This window comes from Diabrotica virgifera, chromosome 7 (assembly GCF_917563875.1).
Source record: "Diabrotica virgifera virgifera chromosome 7, PGI_DIABVI_V3a".
NCBI lineage: Eukaryota > Metazoa > Arthropoda > Insecta > Coleoptera > Chrysomelidae > Diabrotica > Diabrotica virgifera.
The window spans coordinates 243,973,897-243,991,209 of record NC_065449.1 but is presented as its reverse complement, the minus strand read 5'-3'; the positions used below and the strand labels follow the sequence as shown (position 1 = coordinate 243,991,209).

At 31.5% G+C, this 17,313-nt stretch overlaps 1 protein-coding gene across 3 annotated transcripts in view; it reads right to left on the bottom strand.

Moving 5' to 3' along the window:
* LOC114329367 (protein slit-like) overlaps positions 1-17,313 on the bottom strand; it is a 188,898-nt gene that overhangs the window by 24,037 nt on the left and 147,548 nt on the right. The window contains exon 1 of one of the 3 annotated variants that reach the window (XM_028278448.2): positions 4,560-4,720. The exons of the other annotated variants lie outside the window; for them this stretch is intronic. The gene's annotated coding sequence lies outside the window, so the exon portion shown is untranslated. Of the gene's footprint in view, positions 1-4,559; positions 4,721-17,313 lie in introns of those variants that run through there. 3 annotated transcript variants of the gene reach the window in all.

The window sequence follows — 17,313 nt, the reverse complement described above, 5'->3', positions numbered from 1 at the left end:
GATATGTGGCATTCTTATGGCAGTAGCATCTTAAAGAAAAATTATAGTGAAGTTTGTGCTCCCCATAAAAAATTTATGGGGGTTTTGTTCCCTTAAACCCCCCAAACTTTTCTGTACGTTCCAATTAAATTACTATTGTGGTACCATTAGTTAAATTCAATATTTTTAAAACTTTTTTGGCTCTTAGTATTTTTTCGGTAAGGCAGTTTTTATCGAGTTGCGGCTTCTTTTTTAATATGTTTACATAAAAATTTTATGGGGGTTTTGCTCCTTTAAACCCCCCAAATGTTTGTGTACGTTCCAATTAAACTATTACTGCGATACCATTAGTTAAACAAAATGTTTTAAAAACTTTTTTGCCTCTTTGTATTTTTTCGAGAAGGCAACTTTTATCGAGATATCGCTTCTTTTTTTAATACGGTTCAAAATATACCTAAAAATGTAAATCATACATAAATTTTCATATTATTACCAAGTCTCCATAATCGTACTTAACCATATACAAATATGTGGTGGATTTGACAAATATTCAAAATATCTCGATAAAAACTGAATTTTAGAAAAAGTGCTAAGAGCCAAAAATGTTTTAAAAACATTGTGTTTAACTAATGGTACTACAATAATAATTTAATTGGAACGTACACAAAAGTTTGGGGGGGTTTAAAGGAACTAAACCCCCATAAAATTTTTATAGGGTGTCCAAATTTCACTATAATTTTTTCTTAAGATGCTACTGTCATAAGAATGCCACATGTCCATTTTCAATAAAAAATCTTTAATAGTTTTCGATATATTGGAAAAAATCGATTTTCATTTTGTAACTTCAAAGGGTTGTAACTTTTTTTATATGCACATTTGTACTAAGGTAAGTTAGGTTCAATCAAACTATTTTTGGTCTCAGAATATGTGATTAAATTTATGACCTGTATTTTCGTTACACCCTGTATATGTATATTTATTATTGCCATTTTTTATGTGTTTATCTTTTTCATCTCTTTAATATATGGAATAACTCTGTTCAAAATATCAAATATTCCTAGGTGCTAATTAATAAATTTGAAATTACAAGAGTCTTAATATGTAAATTTATGCAAAGTTTTTTTAAATATGCAAAATTATGTCTACGAACGGCTACACCAATAAAATATACATAAATATCGGGCAAATTGATCTAACAAATTAAATAATTACTTACTTGGAAAAAAATATAATTTAAAAAAGTGGCTATACAATACTTTTAAGCATCTATGTTGACGTTAAAAATGACGTTGAAACATTTACATATTGTTGATGGCTATAGTAGGGGTGCCCAAGCGGGGATTTTTACAGTTATTCGAGAGCGTCAGATTATCACATGGGGAGAAACCTTGTACCCTGTAAGTGTACCACTACCATATATTGGCTCTTAATACAGGGAAGTTCGTTAAGGGGGGCCAAAAAATCTACCCTTAGAAAAACTAGAAACTGTCAGATTAAGTTAAGGTACGTTAAATTTTACAAAAAAAAGCGAATACTTCGCGAAATGAACGTCAGATCGAAAAACTAAAAAATACGTGTTTTATATTTTTCAAAAATCTATCGAATGATACCACACACGACCTCCACGTAGACGGGTGGGGGGTAAATTTAAAATTTTAAATAAGAACCCCGCGATATTTCGCGAAATGAACACCTGATCAGAAAACTGAAAAATACACGTATTCAATATTTTTGAAAAATCTATCGAATGACACCAAACACGACCCCCAGGGAGGTGGGGTGGGGGTTACTTTAAAATCTTAAATAGGAGCCTCCACTTTTTATTGCAGATTTGGATTGCTTACGTAAAAATAAGTAAGTTTTGTTCGAAACATTCTTTCGAATTATGGAGAGATGGCGCTATAATCGGAAAAATGATTGTTGGAAATGGAAAATTAAATTAAAAAATGGAAAGTCCCCACTAAAACGGAAACCTTTACTTAACTTTTTTTGGTTTTAGGACCTACTCTTCACAACCCAAAAGGTCGCCATAACGCTCGAGTAACTGCAAATTTAGCATACTTTACTCCCCTACTACTATAAAAGAGTATTCTGCTATATTGTATATTATATATTATATATTATATATTATATATTATATATTATATATTATATATTATATACAGATGTCATTGTTTTCAAAATGGCGACAACCAATGTTAAACGCAAGGGAAATATTTTTCTCGAAAATCTGGACGGAAATCATTGAAAGGTTAAACTTTTCAAACACTCGATGAAGCACTGTTGAAACAATCAATTAATATCGTAGATCTTAAGAATCCTGTAGAAAAGATCGGAGGGCGTACCAATGTCTGGGCCAATGTGTGTGAAGCAAACGGAAATTTTTCGGAACATTTGAACATCCAACAACTTTTCATAGTTGATTACATCGATTCAAAAACGTCACAAAAATCTTGAACCTACCCTAAAGACGAAAACCTCGGTACCCATATAGAAGCTTTGGCAGATTTTTGCTACGAATTGGAGACTATAATTACTAATTACAGAAAATAATCTACAACTTTCTCAAATATCTAACGCTGATGAAACAGAATTAGGTGTACTGGCAAGCAATTTGAAGTATCTACATACAAATTTTTAATATTCAGGAGATATATAAATAAAGACATTAGGTGGTAAATCCATGAAGAACCTCTACTAAAAAAAATTGAAAGAATAAAGCTGAGTTGATACGGTCATTTAATAAATAAAAGCTAAAAAAATTAACTAAGACAATAAGAGAAGCAAAGAGTAAAAAGAGAAGAAAAAAGGGCAGACCAAGGGAAAATGATGGGAAGATAGAATACACAAAATTCAATATAGTAGATGAAAAACTACATAATAGAAAGGCATTACGATAGGTAGTACTGCACATACAGCAAACAGTCGACCAAAAGAAAAATTTGGAAAGAAAGAAAGAAAGAAATAAAGAATGAAAGTGAAAAAGTTGTTAATATTCCTATATTATTTGAACAAAATTAAAAAGAGTCATAACACAACTAACTATAAATAATCTATTTACAGTTTTCACATCTCATTTCACATCAATATTCCCATTTTTAACACTTTTATCATCGCCCAACTTCATAACTTCCCTGTTTCTTAACTCAAACAATTCGTCGCACTTTCCGAATAAAACTAGAACATAATCTACTGTCTACTGTAGATACAGTCGAACCCGCTTATTGGAATACCTGTTAAAGGAATATTCCGCTTTAAGGAATAGAAATTTGGGGTCCCGAAACGTTTCTACCAGGCACCAATGATCGGTTATTAGAATAACCCCGTTATAGGAATACTTTTGCTTGGCACGAAGGCTATTCCAATAAGCGGGTTCGACTGTAGTATTTGTTTAATAAAAGAAAACCAATTCCGTCAGCCAACACTACCATTTTTCACAACCTTACCAGTCTCCGTCTTTCAATCCTTTATTTGACATTGTTTCATTTTCATTTACTTCATTTTTCCTTGATCTTCTCGGTCGTCCTCTCCATCTTGTTCCTCTTAAACTCCATTCTGCAACCTTGTTCACCCATGTATTTTCTGCTCTACGTACGTGGCCATACAATTTTAGTCTTTTTTTATTTATATACTCTCATTTTTTTCATTATCTCTTCATTTAATATTCTGTCTCTTCTGGTAAGGCCACAGCATCTTCTCCAGTATTTCATTTCGGTCGACAGAAGGCTCTTTAGTTTTTTTTTTGTTTATGATCCAAATTTTTGCTGCATATGTCATGATACTTCAGACTATTGTTTGGTATATATATTTTTTGTTTTTTCTTTGATGTTTTTATTCGAGATTGCACTATGGAGTTGTCTTATACAAGATGTTGTCTGTCCCAATCTATTTTTTATCTCTTCTTCTGTTGTTGCGTTTTTCGACATTGTAAAACCCAAATGTTTAAAATTCTCCGTTCCTTTTATTTCTACGTATTCTTCTATTTCCAAATTTTTGACGTCTTCTACCGATATTGCTTATAAGAGCCTCAACTTACTAAGCTTAAATACTCTGCGAGGTCGTGAGTTTAGATATAGGCCGAAATAAGAGATTTTTAATAAATAAATCTCTTCTTTGTTGGATCGGTACTTACTATATCACTCAAAACATACACCATAATATACACAATGTACAATAAGCCAATTGTTTACATTACGACAAAAAGAGGGTACCTCTACACCAAAACATCAATTAAAAAACGAATGGAGTAGGTATATTAGCAATAACGTAGTACCCCAAGAGATAAAAAGTACCCGCAAAGAAGTCCCCAAAACTGAACAGAAAGACATAAGACTCGAATACAAACTTGAAAGTATTCAGACGAGAGCTCATACTAAAATAGAGGCAGAGGTGAAAAAGAAATTACAAAACTGGAGCACAAAAAATTAAACATCATCCAGCAAAACTGAAATTCTCACAAGATCCACAAAAATTCTACAGAATTTGTACATTTTTTTAATCCCAAAGTATTGTTAATATTCCTGTATTACCAAAAAAAAAAATGAAAACTTCTGAACACAAACAACTATACATCTACTTACAGTTTTCACATTTCATTTCACATCAATATTCCAAATTTTTAACACTTTATCATCGCCTAACTTCGTAACTTCTTTGTTTCATATCTCAAACAATTCGTCGCACTTTCCGAATAAAACTAAAACATAATTTACTGTACGATACTATTTGTTCAATAAAAATAAACAATTTAAGTAAAAGCGATTACAAAAAATTGGCGCACGTTCTATAATACTTTCATTTCCAATTCTCAGTAATTGAAAGAGATTGAACTGGACAGATAGAACAGTTTCTGTTTCAGACGGAGGAAAGGGTAATCTAAATGTGCAATAATTTTGTTTGTTTTTTAGCGCTAATATTAAATAGTCCAGTCTTGAAACATTGTACCCAGTGTATTCAAATTCAAAGCATATTTAATAGGGTGGTTCGAAAAAAACTTTTTTTATTATTTCAGATCGCTATAGTGCGCAAAAGTTGCCGTTGGTATAGACTTGAAAAAAGCGCTAATTATTATTTTTTTATTAATTTGTCTTCCGGTCGCGCAATGCCATCGAAGTTAGCAAAAATTGTGAAAAACCTTAATTTTTCATATATTTTTTTAAACAGGCCAGATGGTTTTAATTGCGTTCCTATACCATGAATTAACTAGTAAAAGTATTTAAAATCAATATAAATGCTCTTATTATACATTTGTTTCATATCTTCCGGTCGCGCAACATAATACAAAATGAGAAAAATTAGTAGATTTTGCAAAATTTCAAAGATTGACTGTTTGGTACAATTTAATCATACGACTTTTAGAGACACTATAGTTTAATTCAATTACAATAATATATTTAAAATCCAAGCATATAAGATAAATTTTGATATTCAAGTGGAATTCGGTCGCGCAGCTTCGTCAAAAACAGCAGACTACCGAGAGGCGAGGCGAAAGTGACGAATGCCAGCGAAGCGCGCGCAGCTCCAAATAAAGATACATGTGGGAATACCTCTACAATGGAGTAATTATCTTTTCCATTACAACGAACTGCCATTCCACCACCTTTTCCAATACTTAGATGAAAATTCAACAGGCCCTATAGGATATTCCGGACCAATTGGAAAGGCCCTACCTGATTCTGAAAGACTACCACTTATTGATTTTAATCCTATTGATTGTGACATTCCAAAAGTTGACAAGCGTATTCTTAGCAAGCACCAAAATTGTACTTGCTTGAGATATCAGAAGTCATCAAGCCAATATATTGTTCAGAAAACTTTGTAGTGGGTACGTGATCCTAGCCCAACCTCACATTCAAGATGGCTTACTACTGCAAACCGAGTTTTGCGTTTCTAAATCAGTGTGTCCAACCCTCCTGAAAATCTGAGAGAGATTGTCACATTCATTCTCAAATGTTATAATATGTCTATGTGGTTTGCCACAAAAATAAACCACAAATTCACAGATGGGCCTAGACAAGATTACAAAATCATTGAATCTTCAAGGTACTTACCAGAAGAGCTTCTTCAAGTTGTTGATCCCGTTTTACACCGGAATGCCTACTTTGCCCATCGCGAAAATTTACCTTTGGCTATGGTAACTGATGAAAGAAACCATATCCGAGAGCTGGGATTTAGGCGTATCATGAAGGAAAACAAGGAATATCATAAAGTGACTCTATCAGAATTTTTAAACCACCAAACTTAAACTTTGAAGCTAAATAGTATTACGAAATTATCAAGTGGAACATCAGTACACTGACTCCCCTCTACTGCTAAGAACATTGACTAATGAGAGATAAAACAGCATGTGAGCAATGACTTCAAGCCTGTTATGAGTATAGATATTTTGCCATGCCATACACACATACACAGGCAGTTGAAAGATGCGTTAAGCTAGTGACCGAAGCTTCAAGTAAAGTGTGTGGACACAGTTCCAGAGACGGCTATATTAGAACCACATTATTGCACCGCTCAGCGATGCCAACTTTGACATTGGGCCAGGATCACGTACTACAAATTCTTCTGAACAATGTCCTAATTTGACTACTTCTGATATCTCAAGCAAGTACAATCGGTACTTGCTAAGAATACGCTTTTCAACTTTTTGAATCTCACAATCGATAAGATTAAAATCAACAACAACTGGTAGTCTTTCACAATCAGGTAGGGCCTTTCCAATCGGTCGGGATATCCTATATGTAGTGCCTGTTGTATTTCCATCTAAGTGTTGGATAAGGTGGCGGAATGGCAGTTCGTTGTAATGGAGAAGACAAATACTCCATTGTAGAGGTCTTCCCACATTGTATCTCTATTTGTGGCTGCGCAAGCTTCGCTTGCTTTCGTCACTTTCGCCTCGCCTCTCGGTAGTCTGCAGTTTTTGACGAAGCTGCGCGACTGAATTCCACTTTAATATCAAAATGTATCTTATATGCTTGGATTTTAAATATATTATTGTAATTGAATTAAACTAGAGCATCTCTAGAAGTCGTATAATTAAATTGTACTAAACAGTCAAACTTTGAAATTTTGCAAAAACTACTAATTTTACTCATTTTGTATTATGTTGCGCGACCGGACGATATGAAACAAATGTAAACTAAGTGCATTTATATTAATTTTACATACTTTTAGTAGTTAATTCATGGTACAGGAACGCAATTAAAACCCTCTGGCCTGTTTAAAAAAATATATGAAAAATTAAGGTTTTTCACAATTTTTGCTAACTTCGATGGCATTGCGCGACAGGAAGACAAATCAAAAAAAAAATAATAATTAGTGCTTTTTTCATGTCTATACCAATGGCAACTTTTGCGCGCTATAGCGATCTGAAATAAGAAAAAAAGTTTTTTTCGAACTACCCTAATATACAAAGCAAATACATATTAACTTGCGCAAACCCAGATAATATAAATATAGTCCATGTGGTGAGACCGCTCCCGTCTGAAAAAAATTCTGATTCGGTTTCTTTGCAGATTCCTATTCAAAATGTCCCCTTTAAACGAATCTGAAGGGTGACGCGGAATTTTTGGGCAGAAATTGTTTAAACAATTTTTTAAACAAATACAAAAGATCACCTTTTTTTATCCGAAAAATATTTATTTAGGTTTTTTGGGCCATTCTAAACAAGAAAGGTATCTTGTGATTTTTTTTAAATTGATAGTTTTCGAGTTATAGGCGATTTAAAATCTGAAAAATGCGAAAATACGCATTTTAAATGCTTAAAAAATCATATTTAAATTAGTATTTTTGAGGGTGCCAAATACTTAAATTGTAGTTTAAACATTCATTTTGGAGATTATGAAGAGTTATCGGGTCTAACCTTAATTTAGACCACCGTTTTTTAATTGTTAATTATGCGTGTCCATCCGATTTTTTTGCCGGTGCGGCGCTCTATTTCAAAAATTTCCTATTTTCCTTCTAAAAATTTATTTTTTAGATTCTTTGCGACATTCTTAATAAAATATTCTTGTCGTTATTTTTCGAAAAAGTTAGTAGTTTTAAAGTTATAAGCGATTTAAAATTTGAAAAATGAGAAATTACGCATTTTTGGACTTTAAATTCCTTATAATTTTAAGACGATTAACTTTTGAGAAAAATAACAACAAATCTATTTTATTTAGAATGTCCCAAAGAATCTAAAAAATATATTTTTCGGAGAAAAATAGGAGATTTTTGGAAATAGTGCGCGCCGCACCGGCAAAGAAATCGAATGGACACGCATAATTAACAATTAAAAAATAACAACGGTGTAAATTGAAGTTAAACCCGATCAGTCTACAAAATCTTAAAAATGAATGTTTAAATTACAATTTAAGTACTTGGCAACCTCAAAAATACTAATTTAAATACATATGAGTTTTTAAGCATTGAAAATGCGTATTTTCGCATTTTTCAGATTTTAAATCGCCTATAACTCGAAAAATAATCAATTTTTGGGAAAAATCACAAGATACCTTTCTTGTTTAGAATGGCTCAAAAATCCTAAAAAAATTTTCGGGTCAAAAAAGTGATATTTGGTATTTGTTTAAAAAAATTGTTTAAACAATGTCTGCCCAAAAATTCCGCCCGGTACCCTTCAGATTTGTTTAAAGGGGACATTTTTGAATAGGAATCCACAAAGAAACCGAATCAGAAATTTTGTGAGACGGGAGCGGTCTCACCACATGGACTAATAGGTGAAATTATACTCGAACTTAGTTATTAAACGATAAACGATAACGCAGCCCTTGCATGATCAATATTGAGTACTGACATTGATTATAGACACGGATCCGTGTCTATAATCAATGGTACTGCTGTCTATAATCAATGGTATCCGTGTCTATAATCAATGGTACTGATGATCAGTAATACCTACTGTCAGTATCCCATCCACTGTTAAAATACTGATGGCGAATATCAGAATATTTCCTAAGATATTTCGTAATATCGCGTCAGTATTTTTCACTGGTTCATTACACGGTCAGTAATACTGTCATTAGTTGCAAATACTGTCAATAATACTGATCGTAAGAGTCGCTTAAGCATTAATATTAAAATAAGAAATCTACAAGTTTTTTGAAGTGAATACTTCTTATCGCTCTTTATGGCATTTTGTACGGGCCTAAAATCAGTGGCGTAGCTGACAGGCCCGCAAGGCCCTGCGGGCCCTTCGTTAGGGTCCCTACGTCAGGAGGGGTTCCTTAAAGCCTTCAAGCTTAATACTTCTACTTTCTTTAAATTGGGAACCAAAACATATTTTCCTAATAAGCATCAAAATAAGGGAATTTGGAAGGAAATAATGAAGCGGGTAATTGACGTAACTCTTCTCTTTTCGGATGCAATTTAGAGTTTCGTACTTTCGTGGACATGATGGTAGTTTAGATGGAAGTGAATCCCACAAAGAAAATTTTTTGTCGGTGGTTCATTTACTAGCTAAATATGATCTTGTTTTAGCTAAATTAATCGATAAAAACAATAACTTAAAAAAAAACAAATTACTTGTCAGCTTAATTTTATTTTCCGGTATGTAACTTGCGATGAAAATAATTTATCTTCTAAAGCAGAAGCTGTTGAAAGGTTTTTGGGATTTATTCGCTTTAATTTTTATTATGTAAACTAATCTACAGTGCTTCCAAGTAAGGTGTAGATATAGTTTTTAAAAACGTCCTAAATCTTTAACGCGCTTTCTTTGACATTTTAAATGTAATGTTAAATACTGCATTTATATTATCAAAAGAAGGTAATGCAAAATACGAAGCTATTTCTTTATCATTGAATTATTCTTATAATAAATTGCAACAACCTACATACACTATTTTTTCTCCGATAATGGTTCCACAATTCTTTAACCTACATAAAATTAGATATTGATATACCTAGGTATAAATTTTAGAATTATAAAATTTATAAGGCTTTTCTCTTCCTATTTAATATAAGGAAGAGAAAAGCTTATCTGGAATACATCATGTTAAATCAGACACAACAAGAATAAAACAACATACTCTACTAATGGAAATAAACTGACTGATTAAATAAAATTACTAGATACCATTGTTGCATTTAGCATAAATTTTCTTCTTTAAGTGCCATCTCCGCGACGAAGGTTGGCAATCATCATGGCTATTCTGACCTTCGACATAGCTGCTCTGAACAGATGCCTTGAGTTGCAACCAAACCATTCTCTCAGGTTATTCAACGAGGAAACGCATCTCTTTCCTACGCTTCTCGTACCCTCTATTTTTTCCTCGAATTATGAGTCTCAAGATGTTATAACTTTCGCCTAATTGTTATAAATTAATTAAGATTAATACCATCTACGGCCAAAAAAAATAGTTACCTCTAATATGCCTTTTGGTCCTTTTTTGTAGTTCGTGACATGACTGCTATATTAAAATACAGGGCTTCACAGTGTCCTTGGCCTTCATAATGGGTTTCAAATATTCCGCAAGTATCCTTTTCTGAATGTTCATTTTCTACTATACAGGGTGAGTCATGAGGAACTGTACATACTCCTACCTCGTATGGAGGCCTCTATGGGGAATATCAAATGACCATTAAAAAGTGTCTGCTCCCATTTTTTAATAATATACAGGGCGAGTTGTTAATTTTTACAGAAATTTTTATTCGTCATAATTTTTTTACGGTAAGATCGATGTGTCTCTTATTTTGGTCAATCGTTACACTATTACCACCCAATCAACTGATTTATTCAAACTAGAAAAAAATTAGGTCCGGCTTTAAAAAATTAGTTCGTTTTGGTCTTAGAAAAAATTTCACCCTGTATATGGTTTTTGAAACCTGTAATAAGAATTTTACAAATAAGACAAATAGGCCATTAAAATGGCGTATTTATTTTTTCCCCACACCATTACTTAATTTTTTATAAAAAATCAAATTTGACTATGAATTAAAAGTTTGGTGAAATGAACCATAGATTTAAAAAAATAGCTTTTCTTGCAAAATCTATTTTTTTGAACATATATTTAATTTATACATATGTATTAATACTTCCACAGCTTGTGCTATACGTTGTAAATAATAAGACCCTTTTAGGGTTAAAATCAGGTGATCTAGGACAATCTAGGTGGTCATGCATGAGGCCCTCCGCGTCCTATCCACCTATTTCCATAAGTTACATGAAGATGTTGACGAACAGCAACTGAGAAATGTGGTGATGCCCCATCGTGCATAAAGTACATAACTCGGGCGGCTACATTGGCAAGTAGATTCGGCAAAATATTTTGTAAAATATGATAATGCAAAAAAATACAAATAGTGTAAGTACTCCAGAAAGCCACTGCGCATCCGCTAAGAAAAATATTCTGATTCGGATTTTTTGCACAATCTTACTCAAAAAGTACTCCTTTTAACAAATTTGCATGTTGCCAGGACCAAAAGGTGGTCAAACATTTTTTAAACGTTTTTTTTTTGTTTTTTTCCTAAAATTATTTTTTTTTGCATGGAAAAAAGATTTTTTAGGTTTTTTGGATCATTCCGAACAGAAAAGGTCTTTGGTGACTTTTCTCTAAAAATGATAGTTTTTGACATATAAGCGATTAAAAATTGAAAAATATTGCGAAATCGGCCATTTTTAACCCTCAAAAACTATATGAAAAACTAAAAATTTGAATGTTGCCAAGGTGGGTAGATATTCTTTAAACATCGATTGATGAATTCCCGAAGAGTATTTTGCAGTACAATATTCAAAAGTCCTTTGTTTTTTAATTGCTAATCAAGCGTGCGCGACACTATTTTCCACCGACAGTATGATGCAAATGAAAAATCGATTATTGTTTTAAATGAGAATAGGGGTCGTGTGGTAGCTCATTTGAAAGGTTCTTCAATTCTCTATTCAGTAATGTAAACATTTACATAATTATTTATACAGGGTGTCCTTCTACTTCTTTTTTTGTCAAATAATTTAATTTAATAAAAAAATTTTGGACACCCTGTATAAATAATTATGTAAATGTTTATATTACTGAATAGAGAATTGAAGAACCTTTCAAATGAGCTAGCACACGATCCATATTCTCATTTAAAAAAATCATCGATTACGTCATCACGTCCAGATGGATGACGTCACTAGTATACCATATATGCCACAATATCATAACTTAAAAATAAAAATCGACCTGTTTCGGGATTGTTCCTTAAAGTCACCGGTTTACGAAATAACAAATTTATTTCTTTCATTTGCACCATACTGTCGGTAGAAAATAGTGTAGCAATTAACAAACAAAGGAGTTTTGAATATTAAATTGCAAAAAACTCTTCGGGATTTCATTAATCGATGTTTAAAGAAGAATATCTACCTACCTTGGCAACATTAAAATTTTCAGTTTTTCACATAGTTTTTGAGGGTTAAAAATGGCCGATTTCGCAATTTTTCAATTTTTAATCGCTTATATGTCAAAAACTATCATTTTTAGAGAAAAGTCACTAAACACCTTTTCTATTTGGAATGATCCAAAAAACCTAAAAAAAACTATTTTCCATGCAAAAAAATAATTTTAGGTAAAAAACATAAACAAATGTTTAAAAAAATTTTTGACCACCTTTTGGTCCTGGCAACATGCAAATTTGTTAAAAGGAGTCCATTTTTAGGGAAGATTGTACAAAAAATCCGAATCAGAATATTTTTCCTAGCGGATGCGCAGTGGCTTTCTGGATTAAAGAAACACAAATAAATAATAACAATAAATAATGACAAATTATTATTTTTATACACATACATAGTATTAATACATGATGAGAAAATAGTGATGCAAAAAAACGAAGGGAATATATTTTTTTTGGTTTTGTTTAATTTAGGTTTATTTGTTTATCTCCTTTTTGACAAACAAATATTATACAGGATTATGTTTTAGTATTATTCAAAACAACATGTTCCTTTTGAAATTCTGGAAATTGGCTGAAAAGGTTGTACTATTTAAAGCGTATAGCACGAGCAGTGGTAGTATTATTACTTATAAATTAAATATTTGTTCAAAAAAATTAATTTTTGTAATAAAAGTTAATTTTTTTAATCGATGGTTCACTTTACCACACTTTTAATTCATAGTCAAATTTGATTTTTTTTATAAAAAATGTAATAATTGTGTGGGGGAAAAAATTAATACGCCATTTTAATTGGCTATTTGCGTAATTTGTAAAATTCTTATTAGAGTTTTCAAAACCGTATACAGGGTGAAATTTGTTCCAAGACCAAAACGAACTAATTTTTTAAAGCCAGACCTGATTTTTTTCTAGTTTTAATAAATCAGTTGATTGGGTGGTAACTTATAAATTAAATATTTGTTAAAAAAAAATTAATTTTTGTAATAAAAGTTAATTTTTTTAAATCTATGGTTCACTTCACCAAACTTTTAATTCATAGTCAAATTTGATTTTTTTTATAAAAAATTAAGTAATTGTGTGGGGAATAAATAAATATGCCGTTTTAATTGCCTATTTATCTAATTTTTAAAATTCTTATTAAAATTTTCAAAAATCGTATACAGGGTGAAATTTTTTTCAAGACCAAAACGAACTAATTTTTTAAAGCCGGACCTGATTTTTTTCTAGTTTGAATAAATCAGTTGATTGGGTGGTAATAGTGTAACGATTGACCAAAATAAGAGACACATCGATCTTACCGTTCAAAAATTATGACGAATACAAATTTCTGTAAAAATTAACAACTCGCCCCTTATATTATTAAACAATGGGAGCAGACACTTTTTAATGGTCATTTGTTAATCCCCATAGAGGCGTCCATACGAGGTAGAGGTATGTACAGTTCCTCATGACTCACCCTGTATAACATTTTGCCGCCTGCAGTAGGTCACATATGAATTATATATCTGCTATATTCTGTCTTTTTTCTCATAATTTTTTAAGCTTTACCTCGAAAATCGATATACACAGGTCGACTTTGCATTGATTTTGGTCAAAAAGGAGAAAAAAGCTCATAAGCTTCTTATTGCCTGAATTGTTTAGATTTTTTTTTATCACCAAGGAACTATTTTTAAACACATCATTAAGTAGTTAAAATTATTATTCATTAAAACTACTCCATGTCCATACCAATTAATTTTCTACCGTTACTAATGACCTGTTATTAGAATCAGTGATTCAAAGTTTCTTAAGTATACATCTATAGTTCATAAGTTCATTATCAAGAAAATATACATTAAAGTAAAAAAGCAGAAAAACGATAGTATAGTACTAAAAATTCCCTCCAATAAAAAACAACATTCGAAAGGTAATTTGTTTTTAGGTAGTAAAACTTGAACTTACATGATAGGCTATTGATTATGTACTATAGAAAGGAACTACAACGTTAACGGGGTTTTATTATTTCATATGGCCAATGAATCTCTCTATATGAAAAAACCGCGGAGTGCTACCATTTAAAGGGGTGCGTTTTTGAGAAATGGGTGAATTAGTCCCTGGGCACAGGTTACATTAGGGTGAGTTCTATGGACTTCTGGTACAAACACGTCTACATAAAAATTGTTCCTGGTTAAATTTCCTATCTAAATATAACTTTTTAAAGCCAAAGATACTTTTTTTTACAAAAATATATTCAAAAGAAAAAGCACAAAGAAACCCAAAAGAAAGAAATTTTGTTTTTTGTCCCATACCTTTTGTCCACGGGGATATAGGTATAGACATTGCTTCATTAAAAAAAAACTTACATATTTTCTCTTTAAAATGATGTTTGGTAGAGGTCATTAGGATTTACAGTTTTCGAAATATGATTTTTCAAAGTTCGCCACTCACAGCAATTTTGGGCAATTTTCCTGGTTATTTCGCAAATATTGTTCTGTAAATTTTTTCTACGTAACTTTAGGTATATGTAATGGTACATGTAAGAGGAATAGAAATCAATTACCTTTAAAATGGTCTACTGTATAATGTTGTACGACTTCTTTTAAAGAGGTTATCTTTTTCAAGACTTTTAACGAGTTTTTATATTTTTACGATTATTTTTTAAATTTCCCATTATAACTTTTTTTTCTATATGGTATATATTATATAATAAAAAAGAAAGCTTATTCTGTTTACTTTAAAATGGTGTATTATAAAAAATTCTAGGGTTATTTTTGAATAAGATATGCTTTTTCAAATTGTAATAAGTACTTGCAACGATTTTTGATTTTAGGATTATTTTTTAAATTCCCCATTATAACTTTTTTATGTGATTGTGTCTTATGATTGAATCTTATTTTTTATAGGTAATACTTTTGATCCACTTGACTCGGCCGGGCAAACCTGAAAATATGGATTAATTCCAATATTTACTGTCAAAGCTCCTGCACCACAAGCTTTGCTTGAAAAAATAGCATGTGAATGTACCAAAGGATGTACAAAAAACTGCGGTTGTAGGAAGATAGGAATTAGTTGTTCAATATTCTGCAAAGGGTGCATGTGCATGGATACTAATTTTGGGAACTCTAAGATAACTGAGGTGTCAGAGGAAGATATTGAAGCTAATGCTAACGAAGAGATGGACTTTGATTTTGAAATTTTTTTAAATGTCTACGTTTAAATAATTTTAACTAAAGTGATGTTTTTTAAGACTAATGTTTTTGTAGTTTTTGTAAAAGAAATATTTTAAATAATACAGGTAAAAAAATATCAAACAATCACTCGGTTTCCATTATGTATTTAAATATAGATGATACACCATTTTAAAGAACAGAAAGTAAGCCCTCTTTGTTGCGCAATATATAGGTAGTATATTCATGTACAATAAAAAAAGTTATAATGAGAAATTTCAAAAATAATCATAAAAAATGTAAAAAATAATATTTTTTTATATTAGGTAATATATAATATATAATATATTATATAATAATTTTGTTTTATTTTTATATTATATTATAAAAAAATCGTTAAAAGTATAAAACCTTGAAAAACCACAATCTCTTTAAAAAAAGTCGTACAACGTTATACAGTAGACCATTTTAAAGGTAATTGATTTCTATTCCTATTACGTGTACCATTGCATATACCTAAAGTTACGTAGAAAAAAGTTACAGAACAATATTTGCGAAATAACAAGGAAAATTGCCCAAAATTGCTGTGAGTGGCGAACTTTGAAAAATCATATTTCGAAAACTGTAAACTCTAATTACCTCTACCAAACATCATTTTAAAGAGAAAATATGTAAGTTTTTTTTCTGTGAAGCAATGTCTATACCTATATCCCCGTGGACAAAAGTTATGGAACAAAAAACAAAATTTCTTTCTTTTGGGTTTCTTTGTGCTTTTTCTTTTGAATATATTTTTGTAAAAAAAAAGTATCTTTAACTTTAAAAAGTTATATTTAGATAGGAAATTTAACCAGGAATAATTTTTATATAGACGTATTTGTATCAAAAGTGCATAGAACTCACCCTAATGTAACCTGTGCCCAGGGACTAATTCACCCATTTCTCAAAAACGCACCCCTTTAAATGGTAGCACTCCACGGTTTTTTCATATATAGATGTCCATTGACCATATCAAATAATAAAACCCCGTTAACGTTGTAGTTCCTTTTAGCTATCTTATTTTGAATATAATCAATAGCCTATGAATATTACCAATAAAACTGTTGTATTAGTGAGATTTGAAATTGATTAAGAGTTAATTAAACAAGGCGGTTAATTAAAAAGGCGGTCACAAACTTATAAGTATAATCCATTAACTAATAGAAAAAGCCTGGCAACAACAAATACTGCCGAAAAAATGATGTGGCAATATTTCTGTACCAGTACCTACTTAGGGATGGCGGTTTTTGACAAAACACCGGTTTTCGGTTATACCGTTTTTTTACCAACGGTTTAACCTGGCGGTTATAAACGGTCAAAAAAACCGGTTATTCCATAAACCGGTGTTCGGTTTTTTATTCATAGCCAATACCCAATAGGATACATTTACATTGCGCTTTAGTTTGCGATAGTCCATTCGAATCGATATCAGTCTATATCAGTATAGAAATCAGTGATCAGTGTTGTGAAATCGGTTTCAGTCAGCTCAAAATTTCTCAGTTACGCGCGGGGAGCGTAAAATTTTCCCATTTCTCTCTGAATTCAGTATCTTTCCACTTATCCGGTTTTTCACCGGTTATTACTTTAAAAAGAAATAACCGGTTATAACCGGGACAAAAAAACAACAGGAAAAACCGATTATTGCAGAGGAAAAAAACCGGTTTTAGGTTATAATCGGTAGGTTTTTCCCATCCACCTCCTACTCTATCTTTGGCGTTTGTGAGGATGTAGTGGCGTCAGCGTCATTAGACAAGACCAAACCGGCGGGTTCGTTGGAAAAAATATTCCCATG